The sequence below is a fragment of the Cyprinus carpio genome, chromosome A24 (assembly GCF_018340385.1).
Source record: "Cyprinus carpio isolate SPL01 chromosome A24, ASM1834038v1, whole genome shotgun sequence".
In the NCBI taxonomy this organism is placed as follows: Eukaryota; Metazoa; Chordata; class Actinopteri; order Cypriniformes; family Cyprinidae; genus Cyprinus; species Cyprinus carpio.
This window is the reverse complement of record NC_056595.1, coordinates 16469744-16483815: the sequence shown is the minus strand read 5'-3', so window position 1 is coordinate 16483815 and position 14072 is coordinate 16469744. Positions and strand designations below refer to the sequence as shown.

The window sequence follows — 14072 nt, the reverse complement described above, 5'->3', positions numbered from 1 at the left end:
ATAGGTCAGTGCCACCATCACATGACAGAGCCCCTTCGCAACCATGGCGGCTACCTCGTGCCAACCTGCCATACTCAGAGCAGCCAACTGATAGTTACCAAATTCAGCCTCACAGTAAATCGACATGGGATGTTAGTAGAGCCCCTATACCACACAAAGAGGAGGATTGGCCACCCCCACCTCCACCAGTAGCTGATGATGTCCCACTTCCTCGAACTGCAGTGAATAAACCACTACCTCCACCTCCAACAGCAGCTATCCCAGACTTAGTGGAGGAATTAACTGCATGTTTGCGTAGACTAGGCAGGACATCACACCCACCTTCGTGTCCAGTGACGCCTGAGTACTTTGAACCAGATGATGGTTCTTCAGTGGCATCTGATGCGCAGAGGTCACATGACATTGATAGACAGTCCAAGTATCCCCCCCATACCTCCTCATGTCAGTATGCAGTATCACAAGGAGACTGGTGAGGACTTCCACAACCCTCAGCGAGAGAAATTATATCGAGGTCCTAAGCCCACAATTCCAGATTTCACCAAAGGGGACCCACGAGAGTTTGCAAGATTGAAGATCTCCCTGGATAATATTCTGCCTGAAGATGCCACAGAGAGATTTAAATATCAGATCCTCTTAGATCATCTCAAATTTGAGGATGCCCTTCTGATAGCAGGACTCTTACACAAATTCAAAGAGACCTTATTCAGACACCATGGCTTCCCTGGCAGAACAGTATGGACAGCCCCACCAGTTAGCTCTACGCCATATTGCTGACCTCATGGAAGGCTCAAGTATCCGCAGGTCATGATACAACTGGATTTAAGAAGTTTGCACTTAAGGTCAGAGCTCTCGTGGGCATGCTAGATCAACTTGGTCAAAGTGGAAATGTTGAACTCCAGTGCGGCTCACATGTTACTAGGTTACTATCCAAGTTACCTCAGGACCTGCGAGCTGATTTCAAGAGGTACATGTATCCCCTGGGAGTCCGCATCCCCACACTTCTGAACTTTGCAGAGTGGCTGGAATACGAACTGACAATTCAAGAAAGTGGTTTTGAGTTTATTGGAGAAAGAAGGGAAGCCTTGATCAAAGGATGGACAGACGTAAGGACGTCAAGTCTAGTAAGACATTTTCCATATTTCACAGCTCAGACCCTTCCCCCACCAATCCACCAACAGAAGGGTCTGGTCCAAGTGCTACTACACCTCAAGACAAGGTAAAGGCATACTGTCCCTATTGCTCCAACACCCAACATTACTTGAATCAGTGCCAGAACTTTAGTCAGCTTACTAAAGAAACAGAAGTGCTACTGGGTAAAAACAAATAAAAAATGTTGGCGTTGTGGTCGCCACACCACCAAGCAGCACAGTGTCGTCTGAAAACAATCTGCAAAATCTGTAAGGGCAGGCATCTTGAGGCACTCCACGAGCTCAATGATAGACCAATTAGAGAAACCCCTCCTCTTTCGAATCCCACCAGTGAGGTTCTCTACTTGGATAGGCAAGCAGGCTGCAGTAAGGTACTGCTGAAAGTCATCAAAGTGATTTTACGTAATGGAAAGCATGTGCTAGAGACCTTTCGCCATTCTAGATGATGGCTCAGAGAGAACAATTCTCCTTCAGGCTGCTTCTCAGAAACTGAATCTTCACGGTAATACAGAGTATCTGGTACTGAGAACAGTTCGACAAGACATGAAGGTCATACAAGGTAATACAGTTTCCTTCTCAATATCTCCTGCTTGTCAGCCTCAGAAGGTCTTTAAGATCAACAGAGCATTCACAGCAGATCAGCTAGGATTGGCAGAACATACTTACCCTATTAAAGTTCTACAAAGCAAGTACAGCCATCTCAGAGGGCTGCCCATTCCTGCCCTTGACAAAGCTCATCCACTCTTGCTAATTGGCTCTGACTATCCTCATTTAATCACGCCAATTGCGCCAGTGCTCTTGGGTCCTTCGGGTGGACCAGCAGCAGTGAGAACGAGGTTGGGTTGGACAGTCCGGGGTCCTGCCAAGCTTGTCCATTATCAGCTTCAGTCTCAACAGTGCCTGAACATTTCCATTATGTCTCCCTCCAATGAACTGTTCAAAAATTTGCAGCAACTTTGGCAACTGGATGTATTGCCTTACAGGAATGAGAAGCTTATCACTAGATCTAAGCAAGATCAGGATGCAGTGAAACCTGTTTAGAGGCAAAGTCCAAACGGATTGACATCAATGGGATCCAGCGCTATGCCACTCCTCTTCTCAGGGTAAAGCCACATGCCAAAACTACAAGCCACAAAGGAAGCGGTAATGGGCCAACCTCCGCAGCACAGAGAATCGCTTAATGAGAGACCCTCAAAAGGCAGAAGCTTATCATGACGAAATTAGGAAGCTAGAACAAGCTGGCTATGCAGTCAAGGTACAAGAGCAGATACTGAGTGAGACTGATGAATCTTGGTTCATCCCTCATCATATGGTGAGTCACAACGGGAAGAACAGAGTTGTCTTTAAACTGCTCATTCTCCTACAAAGGACAAAACCTAAATGATCTGCTCCTGCCTGGACCCAATTTGGGGTCTCTTTACTTTGTGTACTGCTAAGATTCAGGGAGCACTCTGTCGCTATCAGTAGCGACATAAAGGGCATGTTTCACCAAGTGAGATTGCTGCCAGAAGACAAGCCGCTACTCCGTTTCTTATGGCGCAATTTAGACAGAGAGAAACAACCCGATATCTATGAGTGGCAAGTGCTCCCATTCGGGACAACATGTAGTCCGTGCTGTGCTACATACGCTTTGCAGAGGCATGTATTTGACCACAGCCAACCAGGAGACCAGGTACGAAGACTCTATTGAAAGATCTTTCTATGTAGACAACTGTCTACAGAGCCTTGCTTCGTTGGATGAAGCCAAATTGCTTGTGGATTCATTAAGAGACCTGTTAGCCACAGGTGGATTTGAGTTACGGCAATGGGGCAAGCAACATTCCTGAGGTCATTTGTCATTTACCAAAGGAAGATAGGTCAGAGAGCAGTGAGCTTTGGATCAATCAGACTGGGGAAGATCCTCAAGAATTTGCACTAGGGCTACGTTGGCTGTGCAATTCAGACACTCTAAAGTATAAGTGCCGTCTGCTAGACTGCCCGAAACCAACAATGAGGAACATATACAAAGTGGGTAGCAAGTCAATATGATCCTCTCGGGTTCATTGTTCCCTACACAACTAGGGCCAAAATCCTCATTCAGCATCTTTGGGCAAAACACAGAGAATGGGATGATCCGGTAATGCCAGAAGATCTCCTTCTAACTTGGCACTCTTGGCAGGGGGGAATTGCAACCCCTGTCCCAGATCAACTTAACCCGCTGCTATGCAAGTCAAAAGATGGATGTTCCTGACTGCACTCGACAAATCCATGTGTTCTGCGATGCCTCGGAAAAGGCTTATGGTTCTGTTGCATATCTACGAACAGAAAACCCAGAGGGAGGTGCTGAAGTGTCATTTCTCCACTGCTAGATCAAGAGTGGCCCCTAAGCGACAGCTATCCATGCCTAGGTTAGAACTGTGTGCAGCCCTTACAGGTGCTCAGTTAGCTTCTCTTGTTAATAGAGAGCTTACATTAGACATTTGTTCCTGTTTTTCCTCTGGACTGACTCCACCACAGTCCTAACATGGCTACAGTCTGACTCCTGTCGCTTTAAGGTTTTTGTGGGCACACGAGTTTCTGAGATTCAGGGAACTAACCAGTGATCACAACTGGCGTTATGTTGATTCTACCAATAATCCAGCAGACGACATCACCCGTGGGAAAAACTTTGGTAGAATTAGCAACAGATAATCGGTGGAGACAAGGACCAACATTCCTCTGGCAGCCACAGGACCACTGGCCCATTACCCCAGGCCAAGGTATCATTGATAGTTGTGAACTGAGGAAATCTATCTGCTGCAATCATGTAGCTGTCGCTGAAGATCACTCATTCCCAGATCCAGATCAGTACAACAGTTTTAAAGATTTAATTGAAGCAGCTGTACTCTTACGCCATGGGGTGGCTGGGAAACAGGGAAATCCAACAGCTGATGACTACAAATTGGCAGCAAAAAGATCTCCTAAGAAAATCTCAACAAGATAGCTTCCCTGAAGACTTTGACTGTCTAGCAATGGGCAGACCAGTACAATCATCTAGCCGTTTGATCACCCTAGCACCTGAATATGACCCTGTATTCCAACTTATCCGAGTCGGAGGTCGACTCCGCCGCTGTAAACAGCTAGATCCAGATACTATCCACCCAGTGGTTCTTAGACCCAGCTCACAAAGTAACACAACTCCTCATTCAGGATATGGACAACCAACTCTGTCACCCAGGTTTCTGAACGTGTTTTTTGCAGAGCTTCGCCGCCAATTCTGGATTCTTCGAGGTAGAGCAGCTGTTAAAAAAACAACAACACTCTTGCTTTGATTGCCAAAAATGGAGAGCCAAGCCAGTTGTGCCCCCTAATGGCAGACCTACCCCAAGCTAGGCTGCAACTGTTTAAGCTGCCTTCTTTTCTACTGGTATGGACTGTTTTGGTCCCTCTACAGTGAAAGTAGGAAGACGCAATGAAAAGCGTTGGGGCATCCTTTTCAAGTGCCTCACCACACGTGCCATCCACATAGACCTCCTACACAGTCTTGATACGGACTCCTTTCTGATGGCACTGCGTCGTTTTATTTCTCGTAGAGGTAAGCCTTCTGAGCTACTTTCAGGATCAAGGCACTAATTTCAAAGGTGGGGACAGAGAACTCCAGGAAGCCTTTAAAGCTTTGAATCCTTCGTTGCAAGCACGACTGGCAAAAGAACAAATTCAATTTAAATTCAACCCCCCCAGTAGTCCACACTTTGGAGGAGCTTGGGAACGAGAAATAAGATCCATCAAGTCTGCACTATATGCCACTTCGCAAAGTCAAAGCATGACCGAAGAGGTATTAAGGACAGTGCTGATAGAAGTGGAAGGAATCTTAAACTCCAAACCTCTGGGTTATGCATCAACTGATGTTGCAGACCCCAATCCCGTCACACCCAATCTTCTCCTCATGGGGTGGCTCGATCCATCGCTCCCCCAGGCTGCCTACCATGAATCAGAACTTTTAAGTCGTCGCAGATGGAGGCACACACAAGTCCTTGCGGATCAGTTTTGGAGACAATTCATCAAGTATTACCTTCCTAACCTACAGACCCGTTCCAAGTGGCAGAAAGACACTGATTACTTACAGCCTGGCATGATCGTGATGATCCTAGACCCTCAACTACCCAGAGCTGTCTGGCCAGTAGGACAGATCACCAATGTCTTTCCTGGAGCTGATGGACGGATTAGGACAGCAGAGGTGAAAATAAAAGACAAAGTATATACCAGACCAGCAGCTCGTCTTATTAAATTACCATCCATCCATAACACTGACAAAGGGGAGACAAGTCCTTCTACATAAAGACGAATTTGACTGTGCAAATTCGGGGGTGGCTGTTGTAAAGGACTGTGATAACAAACAATGGACAGTTATTGCTATTGGTGGGCTTTTTAATTGACAGTTGAAACTACGAATCAGTACAGCTTTAGCGTCATCTGAAAGTAGTTCCACCAAAGGAAACAGAAGTGCGTTGCATCAGAAAGTTTAGTGCGGAGCTAATGAGTGTTCTCTCAAAAGTTTATTTCAAGTTTGTGCATGCAGCTAGAAAACCACACATACTCACATATCTACAGTGGAGAATAAAAATTGAAGAAGAAACATCAGACTCCTTGCATTCTAACCGGATGTGCCATAGTGATTGCAAACCTTTACTAACCAGCCCCAAATAAATACTTCACAACAATGTCCATGTCCAATTTTGACGTCTGAAATTCATAATCATGCACTGACAATTTATTATACTTAAAATATATTTAACAGCTGTTTTATTTATGTTTCTAAAAAACGATATAGCAGTGCATTTTAAGTATCATCACTACTTTTATAGTTTTTATAGTTAACTTTTATTGGTACATTTTCTGTTTCCTTTAAATTTCACTTAGTTTTAGTTATTTTGTAGTGTTTTTGTCATTTTTATTAGTTTTAAAAATTATGTCTATACAGTTTTTTTTATTAATTTATCTAATAAAATTACTGTTTCTTTGCTATAGTCCCCTATTTATTGTAGTACTTGTAATAGTACTTCTCTTTATTTCAGCTCAAGTAACATTTTTTTTTTTATTTGAGTTGTAGTTATGTTTTTTTTTGTGGTTTTTATAATTTTTTTAATTATAAATCACACATAAATTACCCTTTAGTTTTGAATAATAGATGCAACTGCATTGCACCTACATAATGTCCTTGTAATACTTGCACTTTTATGTTGGAAGTACTCATATTTTAGTAATAAGCATAATAGCTCGATTCAAAAAAATTTTAGCAGTAAAGAAATGGCATCACGTGAAAATGCCATGAATCTATAACCATTGTGCATGTTCAGATAACCGTAGTAGTTTTTTTTGTTAGTGTAAACTTAATGTGACGTTCTTCACTTCAATAAATAAGAGATTAAACCACTGATCTATATTATAGATCAGTGGATTAAACACACGTTTATTTTATACAACTGATTAAATTGGTTTTGTTTTTTGATTTATTATTTTTTGTGTGTGTGTGCTGTTGTAATGAAATCAGATCTGGATTAACTGGCCTTTTCGGAAAACAGGAAGTGACAGAACACGCGTGGGAAAAGAAGCATCTCTCTTGTGTGAAATTACTGTTCTATTTGCTGTCATAGACATTACCACTTTTGCTTTGGACTTAGTTAAAGAGTGTAAAGTAGTTTCTAAATATCCTCCGGTCGATCTTTTATCCACGTCGATCGCAGTAAATGGCAGAGAGTGTAATGACAGCAGATGCGATGAGAGAGCAGAATCAGTTTCGACGGAGGACTATGTAGTGATGAAGAGAGGAGATGTCTTCAAATCAGTGCAGGTCGAAAATAAAAAGTGAGTCAAACAAATAAAACTTGAATTAAATCTGATCAGTTTAGTCTAGAGGGCTTGGGTTTTGTATACAGTGGGATCTAAAAGCTGATATAAATTTGTGCATGAAAGGTTTTTATGACTTTGAAACATTTAATTTAAAGAATCATGTAAAAAATGAACAAGACGTGTAGGCTATTGCATTCTGCAATGTTTTCTGTATCTGCAAAAGGAGATCATGACAAATATTAAGACTTTTTTAACTATAAACTTTTCACTCAAATTGTTCTGAAAGAAAAAAAAAATATTGCGTTTTCAATAGTCTTGCACACTGTATATTTTAAAGGCAAACAATGTCAAACATAATCCTTCATTTAAGGAGTGATGTTTAATAATCTTATCTGTTGAATGTGATAATTCTAATATTCACATTTCACTGCGTGTTACGTGCTGTTGCTCTCCTAATTGGCATTGATTTGACATTTAGTGTATTTCGTCTCTCAGGAAAGTGATCTTTGAGAAGCAGTGGTTCTTCTTGGACAATGCAGGGTCGGGCAGCTGTTCGGGACCATTTGAAATTGAAGCTGGAGGTTCACTCAAACTCAAAGCAGCAAAACACTCAGGAGACTCCTTGGGTAAGGATGGTGTGGATTTCTGTTGTTATCTGTGGATTTGTTTATTTTCTCGCTGATGAGACGATATAATGTTTCTACTGTCACAGATTCTAAGGAAGCAGGCCAGGATAACAGACATATACTTGATGATGGCAAATCTCAGAAACTGACGAGAGATGATATTGAAACACTGAAAGAGCAAGGGCTAAAGGGTCAGGTATGTACCTGAGCAAAGTTTTCTAGGGGTGCATGTTAACCAAAACCATTCTGAGCTAGATTTTCTGTTTTCTACTCTCATAGTCACAGTCTACAGGATTTTTGCAATTGAATTGTTCATTTAAAAAAAAAAAAAAAATCCATTTGCAAAAGTAGCAGCCCATATCTTTTCACTAGCTGTTATTATATATATAATATATATATAATATATATATATATATATATATATATATATATATATATATATATATATATATATATCTAAAAATAAAAGAATATAAAGTAATATTAATGGGATTAAATATTTTTCAAATACCTCCCATGCCCCCACCCTTTTTGATATTGCATAAAGAATTTATGTATTACTTTAATAATAAATATTTTTTTAGATATTATGTCTAATAGTTTTTGTTAAAAGTGCATGATATAAATATGTGAATACAACTTAATTTTTTTTGTGGAGTTGTAGAAATATTTATTTACTTATTGTCTTATTTATATATCGACAGCAGGCTGGACAATTTGTTGCTGTTATTCGTGAAGGTTTTACCTTTCCTTCTATGAGGTTACAGATATATTTAAAGGACTACATGTCCTTTCATGTGTTTAAGGAGATTGTTCAGCAGCTCATAGACAACAGTACAACATTCAAGGACAAAACTGAATTGTGCTCAAGAGAAATACATCAAGAAGAAAAAGGAAAAAAGTGAGTTTAAACCATTGTTATTACATATTTTAGCAGTAACATGTGAAACTGTAACTCATTAAGAAGTACTTTGCTTTTATGTATGCAGGTACGAGAGTGACATAACAATCCTGAAACCCTCCACTAGACTCCTTGCCATGATGTACCACGGCAGAGAAACCTGGAAAAATATGGCATGTGAATACTTTCAGTCATTTACATTAAATAATTTCACAATTTTTTATATAGTGAAAATATTATTTTAAGTGTACTCTTATGCTTAGTATATTATATATATATATATATCTATTATATATAATCATATATATAATATATATATATATATATATACATGCATACATGCATACCACACACACACACACACACACCTATATACATATATATATATAATATAGATATATATATATATAGTACAGGGATTTCCAAATTGTTGGGCATCCAAACCACCTTTAAAAAAATTAATGGATATTTGCCAAGTTATAAACACATATTTGCAATTGTCACCTTTCTCCAGTGTGTTTTTTTTTTTTTTTTTTTTTTATGTTGTTATTTTGCCAAGTGTTTGTCCAGTGTTTTTTTTTAAGTATTATTTTTTTTATTTTTTTATAGTATTTCTTTTATGTTTTCATTATGTTTATTTTATTTCAGTTTTCATTCTGTTTATTTTTAGGATTATATTATTATATTAATTCGTGTTTTTTTTAACAAAATATATATATATATTTAGCTTTCAATTTATTTTTATTTCTATTTTAGTGATATTATTACTTTATTTATATTTAATTTCAATTAAGTAAAACTATTTTTGATAGTTTTAGTTAGCATTAACAACACTATGATTTTCTTATGTTGGTTAATGGTCAAAATCGCGCATGCAAAATATATATATTTTAAATAAATAAAATATATATATCTTCTTTTTTAATTATATTATTTTAGATTTTTGTTTTATTTTGAGTTTTTTCATTTTTAAAATTATTTATTTTACATATTATGATCCCCAGTTTGGGAAACCATGTACTTAGTACATTTGAAAGCATTTATACTCTATTGTAAATGTATTTGTCTATTTTAGTCACCTGCCGGTAACGACACATTGGCTCAGATCTTTGACTCTGGGTAACATCACACGCTGGCAGTAAAATCCTTGTTTTTGAGACTGTGGCTGGACTTGTTCTGGGCTCGGTGATGGAGGCGAATGGGAGGTAATCACACTTTACTTAAAGGGTTCATTTTGTCAGTTTATCCATCTCAAGTTGCCTCCAAACCTGTATGTGTTTCTTTTCTTTCTGTTGAACATAAAAGCTGGTTTGAAGAATAATGGGTAACCAAAATCAGTTGGTGACTTCCATAGTATGACAAAAAAATAGTAGGGACCATCAACTGTTTGGTTACCATACTTTTAGAAAATCTCGTATTGTCAAACCACTATTACACTTTGCTGATGATCCAGATTGTTTCTGTTTCTCAGGCTTTTGGCTCAGGTGAGTTCAGATGTATCACCGGTGGAGGCCCAACGAGAGCCGGCATGGAGAGCTTCGGCTTTCCGTAACACTTCCATGAGACGCTGCATGAGTTCCCTTTTAATCAAAGTTATGCTCTGCTGGCGGGAACCCTGGATCTTGTCAGAGAGGATGCAGACGGGAACAGCGACGATCCGAGTCCTCTCAGGAAACCTCAGGTGTGTCTGAGGAGAGGAGCTCAGAACCTCAGAGCATGGAGGTCAGCGTCGACCCGCAAGAAGAAATGAGGAGAGGGGAGAGAGAAAGACTGCCGAGAACAGAAGGTAATATTTCTCCCATTACTTTTATGTGCATATATTCGATATCATGGTTGGGTGTTTATGGAAATACTTGATGTCCAGGGTTTGATTTATTAATTTATTATATATGATATTGTTAACAATTGATTTTTGTTTTTATAATAGATTTTGTCTTGGAAACTGTCTTGGAAACTTTTTCCTCCCTTCATCATTTAACCTGCTTTTGCTTTTACTTGTCGTCTAAGACCCAAACCTTTTTAACACAATCCATTTTAAAATAATAAATATAATTGAAACTAGTTCTAAAATAATTAATTAGCAACTTTTTTTTAAAAGAATTTTATGATATCATTTACAACAAAAAAGCCTAATATATATATATACTATATATATATATATATCTATATCTATATATCTTATATATATATATATCTAATATATATATATATATAAATAAAATAATATCATTATATAATATATATATATATATATATATATATATATATAGTATTTATATCAAAAGAAACTTTCCATTATATGATCATATGAATTTAATTCAAAATAAATTTAATAAATAATTCTTACTTTACAAAAAATTGCTCATTAAAACAAAAAGCAAAAATAAACGCAAACTATTAAAAAATGTAGTACATTTTGGTCCAAGACCAAAATGCCCCTTTTTAAAATAACAGTATAATTTAAATCATTTTTAAATATTATTATTTTTAAAAATATGTCATCATGAAACAAAAGCTAATTAAACACAAAGCTATTTAAAAATGCATTTTATTTATCCAAACCCCCAGAACTTTCCATTTTAAATATTAATGATTTAAATATTAATTAAAATATAAATATTTTATTTTAATCTTTAAGCGAAACAACGGAATAAACAAACTAAAAAAAATCTTTAATAAACATTATTTTGTACCCAAATTACACTGTTTTCTCTGTTGTGGTTTCCTTTTTTTGTTACATGTGATCAAACCATTTGGCCTTTTGATAGTTTTCAAAATTCTATATCGTTACCAAGGAGACCAAAAAAGAGCAGAGCTGAGGTGAAAAGGTGATGTGTTGAAGAAAACAGAACACAGCAAAAAGAGATTCTTTTTGTGTGATGCCTGTATATACACTTCTGAGGCATTTTGTTAATGGCAAACTAGTCATGGTGGAAAAAGTGTCTTTTTAGAGTTTTTCTAAAATGTCACATATGTTCAATGGGTCTTTCTAAACCTACAGGCTCAAGAGAAAAAGGTGAAGATGGAGGAGCAAGAGGAAGGAAGTTAGCTTGCAGCTGCAGCTCTATTTAGGGGCCTATTAGAGGGCAGAAATGCAGATGGGTATTGTAAAGAAATAATGAATGTGTGCCCTCTTTTATATAATCCAAAGATTATTTTTTTACTCTATTGTCCAGCCCTAAATGCATTGTAAAACTTGTAAACATTTTTTTAAATCTCTTGTAATCCATACCATGATTACGTGCACATTTTGTGTGTGTTGTGTATATATATTATATATATTCTAGATATATTATCTATATACTATACATCCATACCTCCATAACATACAATATTATATATATACTATATATATATTATATATATCGATAGTATATAACATACATACACGCTTACATACATACATACATAAATATATATATAGATATACGTCAGAATTTATAGATCGTATCCTACTAAACTGCAAGATTACGCGATATATACATATACATATTATGATATATTACATACATAATTATATATATATATACCTATATATACGATATATATATATATACATACATTATATATATACATATATATCCATATTATATATCTATATATATATATAGATATATATATAATACCTATATATATAGATAATATATACTTTTGTATGTAACGTGATGTAGTGTTGATATTGATGAGGTCTTATCATGTCCATATTTGGGCCTTGATTTTTAAGCTGTTTTTGGGTAAGCAGTCTTTCGTCTGGTCATGTTGATTTTCCCCTATTTTAATTGGGCAAGCCTGACTGAAATCGTTGGTTGTTTTCAGGTTAGTGATTGCTAGTCGCTTCCACCCTACTGTCCGGTGTTAATGGGTCTGCTGAGTTTTCAATAGCTCCATCAGGGGGATACGACCGTTTGTAGTGTACTGCCGTTACAGAGAGGTAAAACAAGATTGGTTTGGCAAATGCTGTTCTAAAACTGGAGGAGAGGCAGTGTACTTCCAAACTTATTTAGCAAAATGGTTCGAAATGTCTGGAATTTTGCAATTAAAGTAGATTTGTCCAAGTTTTTTTGTCAATTTCCACAGAAGGCCTAAATAATATGGGTACCATGAAAGCAGAGTGTAACCATCGCTTTTAAAAAAAGATTTGATGTATATGTTTTCAGTTTGAGTCTAAGTGTTTTAAGATAAGTGCTTTTCTTTCTGCAATATTTACTGTATGATCTCTTTTGTACAGCCGCTGATTGAGTGTTACACAACACTCCAGGGAACAAGGAGGAGCAATCAGTCTCAGATTAACAGATTCCTGGCTCAGGCATTATACCAGGTATTCTTACTTCATCCTATATCACAGAGAGTTGTTTTCGCTCTAATGCCCAGACATTTGTTATTTAATCTTTTATTAACACTACTGTTCCAAAAGCTTGGGAGTCAGTATTTTTTTTTTTTTTTTAGAAAGGAATGAATGCGTTTATATTCATCCAAGGATGCATTCAATTAATGATTAATGTTGTTGTTGTTTTTGTAACTTTATATTAATCCTCACCAAATGTTATGACCATTTTCCAAACAAAATTAGGCAGCACAACCATTTTAAACATTGATACATACCTAATAATAATGCTTACTTTAGCAGCAAATCAGCAAATTAGACTGATTTCTTTTCTGAAAGTTCCCAGTTACATTGAAGACTAGCGGTAATGATGCTGAAAGCTGCAGCTTTGTAGCCACAGGAATAAATTAATTTTTAAAATTTATTAAACTAGAAAACAGGTTATTTTAAAAATTGTAATAATAGGTCCACAGCCATTACAGTTTTTTAAACTGTATTTTTTGATTTCAAAAAATGTAGCCTTGGTGAGCATAAAACATAAAAAAAAAAAAACATTGAAACACACGGTAAGTAGTTACATTGATTCAAAAATATATTTTAAAAAAAAGTATTATTTATTTAATTTGCATGGTTATGCAAAAATTTGCATTGGCAAGGTTATTTATGTGTAAACCTTTTTTGTTGCATTTCCAGCAAAAACAGATACATTTTGATGTAATTAACTAGTTATAAGTAGTAGATGATTTTCATGCTGGAACATAAGATTTGGTTTTGTACTTTACCACCAACCCCTAGAAGGCTCTTTGACTTTCTTATGCACTCTGTATCCTTTTTTCAGGTGTTGCCCAATCGGACTCATACAGTGCTGCTCATGAGTGGAGGTGGAGGGTATCTCCTGGTCAAAGGAACCCCACGGTCGCTGCCGACGCTGCCAAAACTAGGAATCAGCACAAATCAGAGGAGGCCTTGTTGCCAGAGGCTGAAACACTGGCTGAGGATTAGTTCTGCCCTAGGCAATTAGTTTAGTTTAACTTATTTAAGTGAGAAGAAGCAAACGAGTGTTTGGACTCACACATTCAGTCAGTGCTTATTCTCTGTCGGTTGCACAACTTTTTTTTTTTTTTTTTTCTTTCTAGTCTTTATTAGTCTTTAAGTTTGTATCTACGTTGTTTTGTTTCTTTTGAAAAGATTTGATTTAAGTTAGCTTTAAAGAACTATTCTCATCCGTATTTTTTTGATTTTTAGCAAGATTGGAGGAAGGAACG

At 36.9% G+C, this 14072-nt stretch overlaps 1 pseudogene; it reads left to right on the top strand.

Moving 5' to 3' along the window:
- Positions 1-3364: 3364 nt before the first annotated feature.
- Positions 3365-13809, top strand: LOC109113767 (annotated as a pseudogene).
- Positions 13810-14072: the final 263 nt, after the last annotated feature.